The sequence below is a fragment of the Dysidea avara genome, chromosome 1, assembly GCF_963678975.1.
Source record: "Dysidea avara chromosome 1, odDysAvar1.4, whole genome shotgun sequence".
NCBI lineage: Eukaryota > Metazoa > Porifera > Demospongiae > Dictyoceratida > Dysideidae > Dysidea > Dysidea avara.
In genome coordinates, this window is record NC_089272.1 from 44,376,525 (window position 1) to 44,391,412 (window position 14,888).

Sequence of the window (14,888 nt, forward strand, 5' to 3'; positions counted from 1 at the left end):
CACAAAAGCCACAAAGTACCATATATGTAAACACAATGATGCTTTAAAGCACCCTCCAGGTCACTAGCACAGGATGGCACAGGCACAGTGTACTTGTAATTGTATGATTGTATAACAAATAAAACAGGAATGGCTGTAATTACTGCTTCATCAGGTGATACATCAGGTACAGAATTACTAATCTGATAGTGATGCCATCATATACAATATCTATTATTAACTCTTAAACCTGCAGCTGTTTTATAAAATGCAAACACTGAAAATGCATAATCCAGTAAACTGGATCGCATGCATTCCTTGTAAACCTAAATTCTGTAACACAGAAACTGTTAAAGCTATATATCTAAAAACAACAAATACCATCTTAAATTTTGGTTTAAATGGTCCCATACTTCGTCGTATTCAAGAGCTTCCCACTTTAATTTGAAAGAACTAAAGAACAATCCCTCTGTCTTCCTTCTTCAGCAATTTAAGTTACCTTGATAACTGCTTGCAGCATAGACATGAGAAATTTAGTAGAAAATACCATCACACTGCTTTCTTGTAATTACACCATTACTGCATGAACATTAGTGTAAATAGCTGCTTGCCTTAATTGCTTTTTCACTTGGTGTATCACAAGACCTTTAATACTTGAAATCAGAGGAGGTTGGTCATGTGTCATCATCACCTCGTGATCTCATAGAAAGAGATTAACTAATTCAACCTTCATACCTCCTAATATTCTAAAAGACGTATTGTACATCTACAGTATACCAGAGCATCCTAGTACCCTTACAAACCTTCTCAGTACAATGTATATACACTGCTTTCCTAGCTGCTAAACAAGCCTTAACACCTAGAATAATGTTTGGTTGCAGATGCTGTCTGAGTGGGGTTGTTTTCATAACATTCCTTTCATAACTATACTGCTGTACTGTATCTGCCCAATTATCCACATATATAACTGAACTGTAGGTTAGAGTTAGAGTTAAAGCACCGCCGCATGTGTGCATGGAAAATACAGTATGAGGGTGTGTGTCGAGAGGCTAATACAGCACGAGGCAAAGCCGAGTGCTGTATTTCGCTCGAGACACCCCCCGAGTACTGTATTTTCGTACGCACAAGCAAGGTGGTGCTTTAAGTGCTATATTGTACTTCCTGGTCACGTCTGGCTTGGAGCAATTTCTCTAGTACTCAAACCACTGCGATTTTCGGTGATAAGGATATCAGTAAGTGTTCATATAGTCTATTTCTAGTCGTAGAACGAACTGATAGGATTAGTTTGGCTAGTTTTAGCAATTTACAATGTCACGCATGTGATCAATCGTGCTGTCTTAGTGGAGTCATGTTTAAAAAGCTTTGTGATCAGACAATCAGTGTTTATACAATCTATTACTAGCTACAGGATGAACTCGTAGGATTAATTTGGCTGGTTTTAGCAATTTACAGTGTGTTGTTTACGTAACATTCCTTAAATAAATTCTCTGTATAACTGTACTGTATTTGCACAAGTGTGCTGTATTCGCCCAATTAAGTGCATAACTGTACTGTATGACTCATACAGTACAGTTATGCAGTTGATTAGTACTGTATGGACAATATGATACATGGCATCGCTTTGATTCTCCCACGCAAAGCACAATATGAGCAGTTACAGAGCTTTAGAGTGAAGATCAAAGCGAAAAATAGTGCTATATTTGCCATACAGAACAGTTTACGTCACCACAGTACTATATGCACAATGACAGTGCTATATTGAGGTAGTTATAGCAGTGTGTGTGGGCTTGAGACAATTAGTTATGCGGCACCCAACCCTAAAATTGAGACAGCAAAGATGATTATCTGGAGAATAAAGCACCAGAGAGGCAGAGGAAAAAAGATCTTCAAGGTACATCCTTATCCAGAACGGAGTTGATTGTTTCACTGAAGGCTTGTTTGGTGAGTCTTAAATAGTTTCGGGCATGTTTCATTGTACCAGCTCAAAACTTAAAGCATTGCCGTGAGTGCTATACAAAAACTATATCACAAAAAGAGTGGGCGAGTGACAAATATAGCACAAGGCAAATAAATACATAAACTCATACAATAATAGTTTATGGACAATTTTGGCACTATGATCTTCCATGCTAAGTTCAATATAGTGGAACCTCTCTATGATGGACAATTTGGATTTCAGAATTTTTGGCCCTTTTTTGTAATATAGAGGTTTTCCTTTTTCAGGTGTAGTTATGTATGGAGTCAGACCTATTGGGCAAGTCCTTATTTAGGTTTTGTATACTGTACGGTATTATGTCTTTAATCCTTAGAGAGGTTCCACTGTTTAGGCTAGTTATTAGCTAATTATAACAGTTCATACACCATGTCTTACCTTCTCTCATTTTTTAAACTTCAGAGAGTGATCTATTGGATCTCTTCAGAAACAAAGGATCTAATGGAAATAAAGAACTCTTTTCAACATGCAATGCTTACGTATGTGCAATGCGACTATCACTACAGCGTTAGTATTCATGTTCAAGTACAATAAAGTGATGGATTAAGCATCAAAGCTTGCTAACGGATAATGCACTGTGCTTATGCAGGCATGCCTACTAGAGCTAGTTAAATTGATAACATGATTACATGCACCTACTGTATTATTTCATTTATTTATCTACATTTTGGGCAACATTGTTTAATGCATGATCCATGGACTGTTTAGCTAGCTATACCTACTTGTATCCCTCTTTCTTCTTTGCTCATCCCACATGCCTATTATCTACATTTAACTATGTATCAATAATTTGCTTTTAGCCTAAAGAGTGGACCTGGGCATGGGGACTGAGGATTTGGCACCAGGGGACCCAACTTTTTATATACTTTATCTTTATGCACTCAGTACTTTTGTAAGTCACAGTTGCTAGACTTGCATGGCCAGACCACTCTATCTGTTACAGTGCCTCACATGATGTCTACCTATCCATGCCTGAAATCATAAGCGCATACAGTGAAATAAGTCTGCATGAACTGATTAGCATAGGCCTCTCATTCTTTACACTAGCAACTGAGGTATTAATAAAGGGCCTTAAATTCTAACAAGTCCTTAACTTAATGCTCCGCGTGATGAACAAAGTGTGTTTATTGAACTGCATGGTGGTTTAACTTGCAGTGATTGCTTCACTGAAGTTACTGTATTGCCTTTGTAGCTACAAGTTTAAAAACTTTAGTATAGCTACACTGTAGGCAACATAACAGAGTAGTTTGCTCATCATGCAACATGAGTGGTGTTTCAGAGATGTTCATGGCCAAACCCTTACATATTTTTTTCATTGGCCACCTGTAATAGTGAGTGTTAACTGTAGCTAAAGAAGTTCGACACTGAAAATTCGGATAGTAAAATTCGGGTAGTAAGGCACACTGGGCCGGTTTTTCCAGAGTCACAGCCATAGCTATAACTTTGACTGGCAAGTAGCCAGTACTTCAGGACATTTTAAAAATTTTAATCGTACGGATTCATGTATTTAAAATTCGGTTACATATTTCTGAATTTCCAACAAAAAATTTCTATATTTCTAATAAAAAATTGCAAAATTTCCATAGTCGTCGACATTTCTGAAAGTGAAGGACCCTCGCAGTACTTCGGTGCTGTCATCACATATTAGTCACCGTTCTTAACATAACAGAAGTAACGGCTGCTTTACAGTTAGAGCCATGCATATGGCAAAAACTAGCTAGCATGCACTTCAGGGAAGCATGCCTCGAGGCATATAAAGCTCAGCATTGTCTGTAACTACTATATCGTGTCACAGTGGAAGGTGGTTTGCGCTGTCCCGTTAGCTCACGGATTACCGGAACTATTCTGCTGTACGTATCATAGTTATCAGTTGGTCACGGCGTAGCTACACCGGACCGGCGTCGCCATCTTTTCAAACCTTAGCTATATAGTGACTGCACTCGCATTACGACATGAATATACAAACATACCCTCCATTATCAATACTACGCCTTGCCGCACTATACCGACGGTAGCCAACCCAGCCACGATATCAACGCCAGCCATTTTCTATATTACATTAGCACAGCAGATGGCCTGATCTGATGATCACGCGGCGTACCAGAATTACTGTGCATGCCGGGTTGACGCGCGGTACTTGCCTGGAATGCAATTGGACTGTAAAGCACACAATCCACCAAAAAATGAGCATTTCCTACTAGCTATACCTCCAATTTCATTGTCTACTGTGAATACTGAGAACATATCGAATCACTTCTTGTCAACCTTGATACTACGAAAGCTTCAGGACCTGATCCTTCCTATGCATTGAAATATTGCGCTCACAAAATAGCTCCATGTGAATACTTGAAGTTATCTTTAAACAATCTTTGAACTTCCTATAGATTGGTTGATTGCAAACATAACTTAACCTCCTGTGTTCAAAAAAGGTGTACATAATGACCCCTCCAACTACAGGCCTATACCAGCATGGATGTAGATCTGGCCACTCATGCCAACCACAACTTGTTTCACTGGTCTATAGACAATCATCTCCAGGTTGATTAACTATTAGCTATTAGATTTTTCTAAGGCTTTTGATAGAGTGCCTCATAAAAGCCGAGACTCACGATCATGCAAAAACTTTCATCATATGGAATTGATAACTGTACACATCAGTGGATAGAAACATGGCTGACTCAGAGAACACAACAAGTAGTAATGGATGGTGAACATTCTCTACCTACATCTGTCTTGTTGGGTGTCTCACAGGGAATGGTTTTAGGACCATTGATGTTTCTTATTTATATTAACGACATTTCAGAACAAGTATTGTCTCCATTAATATGTCTCTTAATTTGCTGATGACTGTTTACTATACAGGGTAGCTAGTTGTTTGTATTGTTATCCAAACAACCTTGAAGAGTCAGAATATAGCATAAAATAATACTCATGAACATTGGTATAGTCGAGATTATTATTATGGAAATTTTTCACTGCGTGTATATAGCCTAAATATTTCAAGGAAGAAATTTTTTTGCTGAATGATATTGAGGTTTTGTGGGTTAAAAGCAAAAATTTTATATTTGAAATATTTAGACTTCCATATTTCATACATTTTGGGATTGCTTGTTTTTATTTTTAGCTACATTGCTCTACCTCGATAATTTTTTTATTACCCCTAAAAATAGTTATATATAGTAATATACAGTAGCTACCTATACCCAGGGGCGGATCTAGGATTTTTTTGAAAGGGGGGCTAACCTGGACAGGGACATAGGTAACTAGCCAGACATTAGAAGATACCAAGTTTGCTCACAAGGTACTAGTGGTAAGATTCAAATTAGCAATAATAATGCCCCTCCCTCCAGGAAAGTTTTGAAGTTAGGCCCTCTAAAGGTGGATCCGAGTGTTTTTAGCAGTTTTTCAGTGGAAAATGATGGAATTTCAGTTTATATCAACAAATGTTACTTTTCCATATGATTGCAATATGCATTGCGTAGCTAGCTATCATCTTTTCATTTGCGGGCTACCAAGCATTTAGATATAGTTAGCTATATACCTAATGCATCAGCTCCTCTTAGCTAATCCTTAGCAAAGTGCAACTATATTTGTGATTTTCTGAATTTGCTATTGTGATAGTCAACTAATTTACATCTGATCTATAGCTTAGTCTCGCGTGGCCAGACCGCTTTTTTCCGTGTATTGGGTGGGGAAAAAAGGGTCTGGTGCAACTCCAATAGCTGTTTACTTCTGAGCCGTCCCCAGACGCTGGGGACGCTAATTGAATAACACTGGTCACAAAGGAGGTGCCATGACGTCAGTAAAACAATGAAGTATTCCTACACTCCTGCTCCGGTTGTGAGTCTTGTTATACGATGAGGATGAACTTTCGAGATGCTATAAAAGAGACATCGGAGCAAATTAAGATTCGTTTAAAGGAGAAGCAGATCCCGAGTTTACTTACTTACGTCATCGACGCCTCCTTTGCGGCCAATGTTATTCAATTAGCGTCCCCAGTGTCTGGGGACGGCTCAGAAGTAAACAGCTAATGGAGTTGCACCAGACCCTTTTTTCCCCACCCAATACACGGAAAAAAGCGGTCTGGTCACGCGAGACTATCTATAGCTAGCTACAAATGCCAGCACCGGCCCATAACCCACAGCATGGGTTCATATCAAAAGCATAGATCCTTTACAGGATCTAACTCAGGTCAACTGATACAGATTTGCTAAATGGCTGAGTTGGTAGCTACATATTATATTGAAGCTGATAACTCCAACCAATTAAACCAACTAACACCTTTTGAATCACATAGCTAATTCATTTTAAAATATAAAAACTACATGTTAATCACTTCTTATAACCATAATGGAAAACACTGCTAATTATCTGAATAAAACAAAACCCACAATTAAAACTTTTGTAACTGGAGATGCAGCCCACAATAGAAACCTGTTTTTGGAAGAACTCTTGAGGAAAAGGAAGCTATACTCTCCTGGAAGAGTTGAACAATAGGTATAGTTACATAGACATTATTTGTGTTGGTAGTGATGCATTATTCCTGAAATAAGTCTGCTTTTGATACACATAGAAGATTATTATAGGGTTTTATTGACCAAGTACTAACCTAAAAAAGGAAAGGGGGCTATAGTCCCTCCCCCTAAATCCGCCCTTGATACCATGCAACACACAGTTGTAATCGGCTCGCTTATTGGGTGGGACAGTGTTCTAGATGTATACAAAGGAATGGAAAGCATGCAAGGTGTCTGTGATGTAAAAGCAGAAATTAAAAAAAGACAGTGGTTACTGAACCGACTTTCGGTTCAATAAGTCGGACTCGCTATTGAACCGACAGTAAAACTTAGACAAAAAACAGTCACTAAATGAAAAAAAAACAAAACCACAAAACTCAACCTGGGTTCTAACCCTGGACTATTGGAACTGTAGGGAGTGGGCTTACCACTGTGCTATCACTGCTAGCTACCCACTACCCCTACTTTTCTACCTTATAAATGCTACTCACGTAGTAGTCTCACTATATACATTATAATACAGTAAGAACGTAACCTAAAGGTGAAGAAGAAACCAAAGCTGAACCCAACGTTAATGCTACTTTTCATGTCCCCTAAAGTCGAATGCTCGGGGAAACTACTAGACGGGAAACCAAAAATCCTTTCAGTTCAGTAACCACTACCTAAAAAAAATATTGGTAAGACAAATTGATATACTGTACAGGGTATTTGCACTAAAGGAAGATAAAGCTGTTTAACAGTATCCTTTTGTTTATGCTTCATTATTAGAGTGTGTGACTCTTCTATCGACCTTTATACGAACATAGATTTCTTCAAAAGGATAAAATCTCTGAATTACAGAAACTTGCTTAAACGTACCATGGAAGACAATTGATGACATTATAAGTTTTTGTCCTGATCTTCACTTCTTCTGTGTTGTGTATTTCACAAATTAAAGTAAATACATAAATACAGCATGGTGTGGGTGGATTTACGTTTCAATTTAGAATATACAGACATGAATCCCTATGCATCCTGCCACAAGCAACCTCCACAGTTCTTGGATAAAAACTATCCCTGTATAGATTACATTTATCCAAGAGCTGTTAAGACTGGAATATGTAACAGAATCAAGAAACTTGGATGCTTTAACTTACTTACCTATCTAGTTAGCAAATTGCATTGTATATTATGATTGTACTATTTGGCCCTGCTAAGCTAACTGTCTAGTACATGATCTTAAGTCTGAATCCGCTAACGAGAATGGAATGATTTATCAGCAATCAAAACTTCTTTCTGCATTTAAGTGTACAGAGGATGCATGCATCTTGTATATTATCTACATACTGTGTCTGGTCTACATACGTATATTCTTTCCACAAAACCTACACCTCAAACACATTAATAGATATTTATATGAATGTTTTATTGGAGTACCTCAATCTTCCAAAAATTTATGGGGCTCGTGTCTCTAAGAAATGAATGAAAATTTTACTGTACTTTACTACATACTGTTACTTACTCACCCAGGAGTGCTAATTAGGTTTCTACTGTGAACTTAGAAATCTAAATTTCAAAAGGGGATTTCCTGAAACCTTAGAAAATTTCTCCCTACAACACTACAGTGGGAAGCTGAATTATTAATATTAAACAGTTGTCTCTACCAATAACTAGTTATAGTTTTGTTAGTATACAATCAGCATTCATAAACATTAATTTCAGTTTCATCAAGCTATACAGCCATATTAAATGATATGTACTTCAAACGTGACTGATATACCAAAAATTATATATATATATATATATAATGTGGTTATGGTACTTTACTTATAAACATTCCTGCATGTAACAGTACAGAATGATCACCAGCAATAAATTGGGACTGACTGCAGGTGTCACTAGACTTAGGTCCACTTGTACATACATAAATTATATGGTATTAATTATACTATATACACCAAGATTTCAGAGAAATGACATCACATGCAATTGTATGGATTTATAGAGAGACAGGAAGTTATCATGTTCTATGGGATGACATACAGTACGGGAGAGTACTAAAATCAATCAATTAACAAAAATCGATGGGTCAGTCCCTTAACTGCAAGATAACCACTATAATATTATGTTAGCGACTGATAAAATGTTCAGCAACTTGCCTCTTCATTTCGCAGCATTTATGTACAGTGGTATCTAAACTATAGCACATTTACTAATCTTGATTTATCACATATTCCCCTAATCTCTACACACATTTCAATGTGAACAGATTTATGGTAAATTTTACCTTAAAGAAGTTCTCATAACCCAAAATTCTAATGGCAACATGGTGGCCTTATCTACCCACCTATGGATTAGATTTTAAAGCAATGATAATTTACACCTTGTAGAAGTAATCAAATAGTAAATATTATCAAGATTCTCAGAATGTTACTAACTTGTATATGTCTTCTGACTTATATATTGGAGTAGACTAACTAGGGTCACAGAGGAAGGCGTAGTGTGGTTAAATAGGGGTCCCTACAATAGTAGGGGGACATTGTGCATCTATTTAGTATAAAATCAACCAAGCATCATGTTCTGGCGACTAGTCCAACATCCCAGAATAAAATTCGACAGATAATGCTTCAATGATGGTTTATAACTAAACCTATGTTAACCTCTTACAATTGTATTAAATATAACTATAATAAGTGCATTTAGCTACTGTACAAGGTCATACAATACAGATATACGTTACACAGTTTGTATTACACTGCAACAAATATCTAATGATTAAATCACAATGTGTTACATGATTCAACAACAACATATCTGATCTCTTCCCACTTGTGATCAAAATCTCTTCACCTAGGGTAGTATGAAGATACCCAATAAACTCAATATACTGTGTTTCACTGGTTAAAAGCTACAGCTTGAATAAAAGCTAGTAGTCTATCACAGCCTATAAAATTTAATATAGCCATAAGCACCACCCTCAATAAAATCATCATGGCCTCTTTTGAAAGAATACATGTGAGGTAGATACTAGGCAGGAAAATTGTGTTAAGCGCCTTCAAATGGTGCTGCTGAACAGAGTGCATAAAAGAAGTCTGTAATTTTGGAAAAATGATCTAAATTGCATATTAAAATCTTCGAGATAAACGGTTTGATGAATTCAAGTAAGCATAACTTACCAAGGATAGCAAGCACACGTATGAAATTTACACATCAATCTATTACTTTTCAGACAATTTTCAGTGCTTGTAGAGTTTCCCACCAAATAAGACAATCCGAGCAGTTGGATTAGTGGAGGAGGGGATCACAAAGGGGAGGAGGGTGGTGGGGTGGGCAATAGATAGACCTCAAAATTGAGGCAGATCACTATTGAAGTCCAGACACAAGAATGCTGGCTTCTTAGTGGTTGATATGCAACAAAATCAACAGAAACATTGTTTGGCCAACATTATAAGGCCATCCACCAGTAAACCATGCATTGATTCTTGTCAAGCCAGGTCCTTCATAAGGTCAAAAACTGCTACTCTCCACACTATGCAGAAAAGACGTCTGTTAAAACCAGCCTCGAGTAGTTTGAGTAATACTGAGGGTCAAAACTAGTAGTGAGATAGTGTAGCTATCCACTGGTGGCGTTAATTTGATTTTGCCTGATGCACGATTTGGAACAGTTTTATAAAATCTGGTCACATATATTCTCTACAATTGCTGTGGTTTTTAACCAGTAATACTGTTTCACTATCACTACAACAGAATCACAGCAATACAATGCTCTGTGGACCATCTGGTACACAGACAGTAGAGAAATTTATATAAATAATTCAAGTTTTGAATTGTCTCATAAAATTAGATTACTCTAATAGAACATTCAAAGGGCAAATCATTTTAGCATTTGTATGATTGAGGTTCCACCACATTAAAGCATACTTACTTGTATCCTCCTAGTTAGTAGCACATCAATCGTATGACTTCATTGTTGCACACATGGCAAATGTAGTTGTCTGACAATCCCTGATTACAGTACTGTCTGCAGTGTCTTTTGGTACAAGACATATACCTACGAAAAAACAATTCTAATACAGACATAATTCAGTTACAATGCACACTTGCTTCTCAAATAATTAAGCATGCATGGTTATGCAAAATAAATATTATTTCTGCATACATACATGAGTGCATTACATGCTAATTGTACGTGCACGTGAGTAAGTGAGTGAATGCATAGTGGATCTAGTGTAGTAGTGTGTTGTGTTGTGTGTGTGTATGTGTTGTGGGACGTGTGTGTGTGTGTGTGTGTGTGTGTGTGTGTGTGTGTGTGTGTGTGTGTGTGTGTGTGTGTGTGTGTGTGTGTGTGTGTGTGTGTGTGTGTACATGTACAGCATGTACATTTGCTTCAGTGTGCATTACAGTACACATTCAATCAAGCATCACTGGAGCACACATATAAACACAAATACTAAATTTTAATACAAACTAATACCAATCATGGAGTACACCCAATCACATCTAGAGAACGTCTGCATAGCATACATACAGAATCTTTTAGACATTCAGTAGTAAGAGCTGTTATATAACCACCAACAAAGACAAGCATATTACACAATATGTACGTATATGTCTATATGGCATACTTATGTGCCGGACATTGTTGAGGGACAAAAATTGAAGGACGCATGTCAATATTTAGAGATGACAAATTTGTACTAGTAATAGCATGGGTAGCAGTGAAATTTGGGATAAATATCACGAGTGTTGCATTGAAAATGGGTAAAATTTCACGAGGCAAAGCCAAGTGAAATTTCCATTTTCAATGCAACACTCGTGGTATTTATCCCAAATTTCATTGCTATACCCATGCTATTCCCAGTTAACACCATACTCACTGCATATGCATATATGCATTTTAGCGCTGCTATGTACGCAATTTTGCTATGTACTAAACACACATCAACACTAATTGACGCTACATTGTTAACATAAATTCTAGCCAATGAAATTGCAATTACAACTTTTTCACTGCTACCAGTGAAATATGGGATAAATTTCACTGCTACTATTGAGACTTTTGTATGGGCAGTGAAACAGGTATGGTATTAAGGCTATTACTTATACTGTGATTTCAATTTAGTTGATTTGATATACTGTAGTTCCTTGAAATATGTTGGTATGTACACAAATCATTGGCTGGCTTAGCATAATTCGTATCGAAACCCAATTTACTAAACTACACTAGTGGTTAGCTCAACTTATCTACTTGTAGCCTTATTTTCGTCCAGTCCACTTTTCAGAGCTCCATTTGTGCAAGCCCAAAGATATGGTAAACCGCTTGTGACCTTGAAACATTTAGACCCGGGGGGAATGGTCAAATATGAACAAGTGGGTTTACAACAGTTTACTGGCTACATGGTATCTGGAATGATGGTTTATTGGTTCCTATCTTTGATCATCTTTTTAATCACGTACATATTTCAGGACATACCAGGGTGATTACTTCTTAATACAATTTCAAAATGACACTACAGTTACAGAACATCACAAGTTAAACAATATAATATATACATAATGTACATGGATTGTGAGACACTTACAGTGGTGAATGAACATTGAGATATCATTATCTTTAGCAGCCAGTGATGGATATACAATTTTAGCACTGTGAGAAAACAGTAAGTACATGGGTGCAGTCAGTCATGTTTTATCACATAACATTACACAAATACTTTAGGTATAATTTTACAGATCTGGGATTTAGGCAACACATAACATTCATACGTACACGTCAAGAAATACAGAAACATGGTAAAGACCTAATTACCTGTTTACAGTACTACACTGTACTACTACTACTGTACATATACAGTATAGGGTATTGGGTCGTGTCCACCACAACTGTTATAATAAGCACAAAAACCAGTCACTGTAAGCAAGTGTTTTTTAATCCTGATCGTACTGTAAACTTGGGAGAGTTCAGGAGTGGATTTTAGCATCATTTTCAGGCTCCCATGAGAGTTTTGTCTGATACGACTATTATATTATTTAACACATTGATTGCATGGTGTAAGACATGTGTGGTCTGCTGATATAATAGTTATGACTGTTTGCTAATGTGGGCACAATATTAACAAAGTAGGCAGTTCCTGAACATATTATGTACACATGTGAAGTGTACAGAGTTCACACATGTTGTGACTCATGATAAAAATTTGTTAACAGAACACAAACAAGCATGTGATGCTACTGTATATGGGTGGAAGGGAACTTGGCAAATGAGACTGGGAAGCAAGGACAAATGTGACTGGAAAACTCCACAACAGAAGGCTTGAGATAGATGGCTTTAAAGAATCAAGTAATTGTAACTAGAGTAGTACTGATAATCGGATCAGTGATCGGTAACAGCTGATAAATTGGCTAGAATTGGTAATCAGTACGGTACCGCTCAAATGCAATGTCACACTTGCTTGAGTGAGTCGATTGCGAGCAACTGACAAGTCACTAATTAAAGGGGCGTGGCACTTGTTTTGCTCGCGAGTATCAACCATGCGAGATAGGGGATAAATACTCGTAAGCAAAACGAGTGCCACACCCTTTTAATTAGCAAATTTTCGATCGCTTGCAATTGACTCGCTCGACCGAGTGTGAAAACTATGTATGCTATCTAACTGTGTATAAACTTTCAATATACAACAAGGTAGTTACAAAAACATTTGAAGATTAATCACCTTTTAAAGTAAATACTACTAGCTACATACATGCCCGTTGATTTCCTACTGTACCACTTTAGATACAAATCTGAGGTATGGTAGTATGACAGGTGTTCATACTGGGTGGAGGTAAAGGTGGCAAGGAGGGAACCAGCTAGGCTTTAAAAGAAAGGATGATACCTAAAGCCTAGGAGCAAAAGTTTAGGGCTGTACTTGCTCCTTACTGACTAATATCAATACAAAAGAAGTTTAGCGAACTGTACAAGACCATCCACTCTTGTACCACTGTTTACTGTCAGTTAGGCCTGCGTCAAATATGCCGGCATAATTTAAAGCATAATAGGCATAATTACTATGCAGACGTAATGCTAGAATAGTATACTAGAATGAATTGTAATTTTATGTACATCGTCTGTTTGTTTAAAGATGGTGCAACGCATGTCAGCTGAAACCACTGCAAATACTGTAAGTAATGTCAATAACCATGGTGGCACGGAAGTGTCAGTGAGTTCTAGTGATGAAAGTGAGGATAACCAGGATAGTGACAATGACAATGATCAGATATAAGTACGTGTTTACTGAAACTCAGAGCTTAACAAAAAAAAAGTTAACGGAAGTGGCTTTTCTACAGGTTTCCCTTATTCTAGTTGGAGCTTACAAGATGTATTATCAACTTCGTTGTCAACAGAAAACCCAATGCTTGTAAGGAATCCTTTAAGTATTGAGAGCTCCCCAAAAATCTGATCTTGCCAGAAGTGTAAAGTTTCCAGTATTAAAATGTAGAAAAACTCATGGAATAGTATCCAAAGAAGGTAACTGTTTAGCAGCGTGTCAGCATAATCATGTCAAGTGTGTAAAGCACAAGGAGAAAAAGATAAAGCTTTCTGTAAAGGAAAACAAGAGAAGATTTTACAAATGCATTGCAGAAACACAATGAGGTATTTCATTTAGTTGGTGAAACTTTGCCAAAAAGCAGCAAGTTTTTTGTGGCAAAGTTGTATGAGCATTTCTAAAAGCTGGAGTAGCATTAATAAGATTGAGTACTTTATAAATATTCTAGAAGAGAATAGGTATTGATTTACTGACTGAAAAATTTGTTTGAATTGGTTCCCTTTATTCACAAACACAATTGCAGCAGACAATCAAGAATAAAAAGATTTCTTTGATTTTTGATTGTACCAGTCGACTTGGTGAAGCTCTAGCCATTGTGAAGCTCTTGCCATTGTGAAGCTCTAGCCATTGTGAAGCTCTAGCCATTGTGAAGCTCTAGCCATAATGATTGTGAAGCTCTAGCCATTGTGAAGCTCTAGCCATTGTGAAGCTCTAGCCATAATGATTGTGAAGCTCTAGCCATTGTGGTACGGTACACTACAGATGACTGAAAGATAGAACAAAAGTTAATTTGGCTGCAAGTGCTTGCAAAAAGTTTGTGTGGTGAAGAGTTGGCTAGAGAACTTACATGTTGTGTCTGTCACCTACAGTGTAGCCATTGATCAACTGCTTGTTAGCTGTTAAAACACTTAAAATTGTTTACCCTTAACTGATTGTTTTTCTCACACCATTGATCATGTTGATGAACATTTTGTAACACCAAATCTATCACATTTTATGACTGGATGGATCAACCATTTTTTCTCATAGCCCTAAAACAAAGGAAAGAATAAACTGACAGGTCAGTGGATAGTTACAGTGCTACACATTGGAGTAGGTAGGAATTGATGGACCAAT

General features: G+C 37.1%; 1 long non-coding RNA gene across 10 annotated transcripts in view; it reads right to left on the reverse strand.

Moving 5' to 3' along the window:
- The window catches only part of LOC136265488 (uncharacterized), a 64,786-nt gene that overhangs the window by 26,417 nt on the left and 23,481 nt on the right, over positions 1 to 14,888 (reverse strand). For 7 of the 10 annotated variants that reach the window (XR_010705553.1, XR_010705565.1, XR_010705581.1 and 4 more), the window contains 3 exons: positions 12,048 to 12,112; positions 10,391 to 10,516; positions 2,351 to 2,410 (listed from right to left, as the gene is read on the reverse strand). This is a non-coding gene — a long non-coding RNA (uncharacterized lncRNA). Of the gene's footprint in view, positions 1 to 2,350; positions 2,411 to 3,942; positions 4,075 to 10,390; positions 10,517 to 12,047; positions 12,113 to 13,818; positions 13,892 to 14,888 lie in introns of those variants that run through there. The other 3 variants (XR_010705556.1, XR_010705568.1, XR_010705578.1) reach the window with 3 other exon arrangements.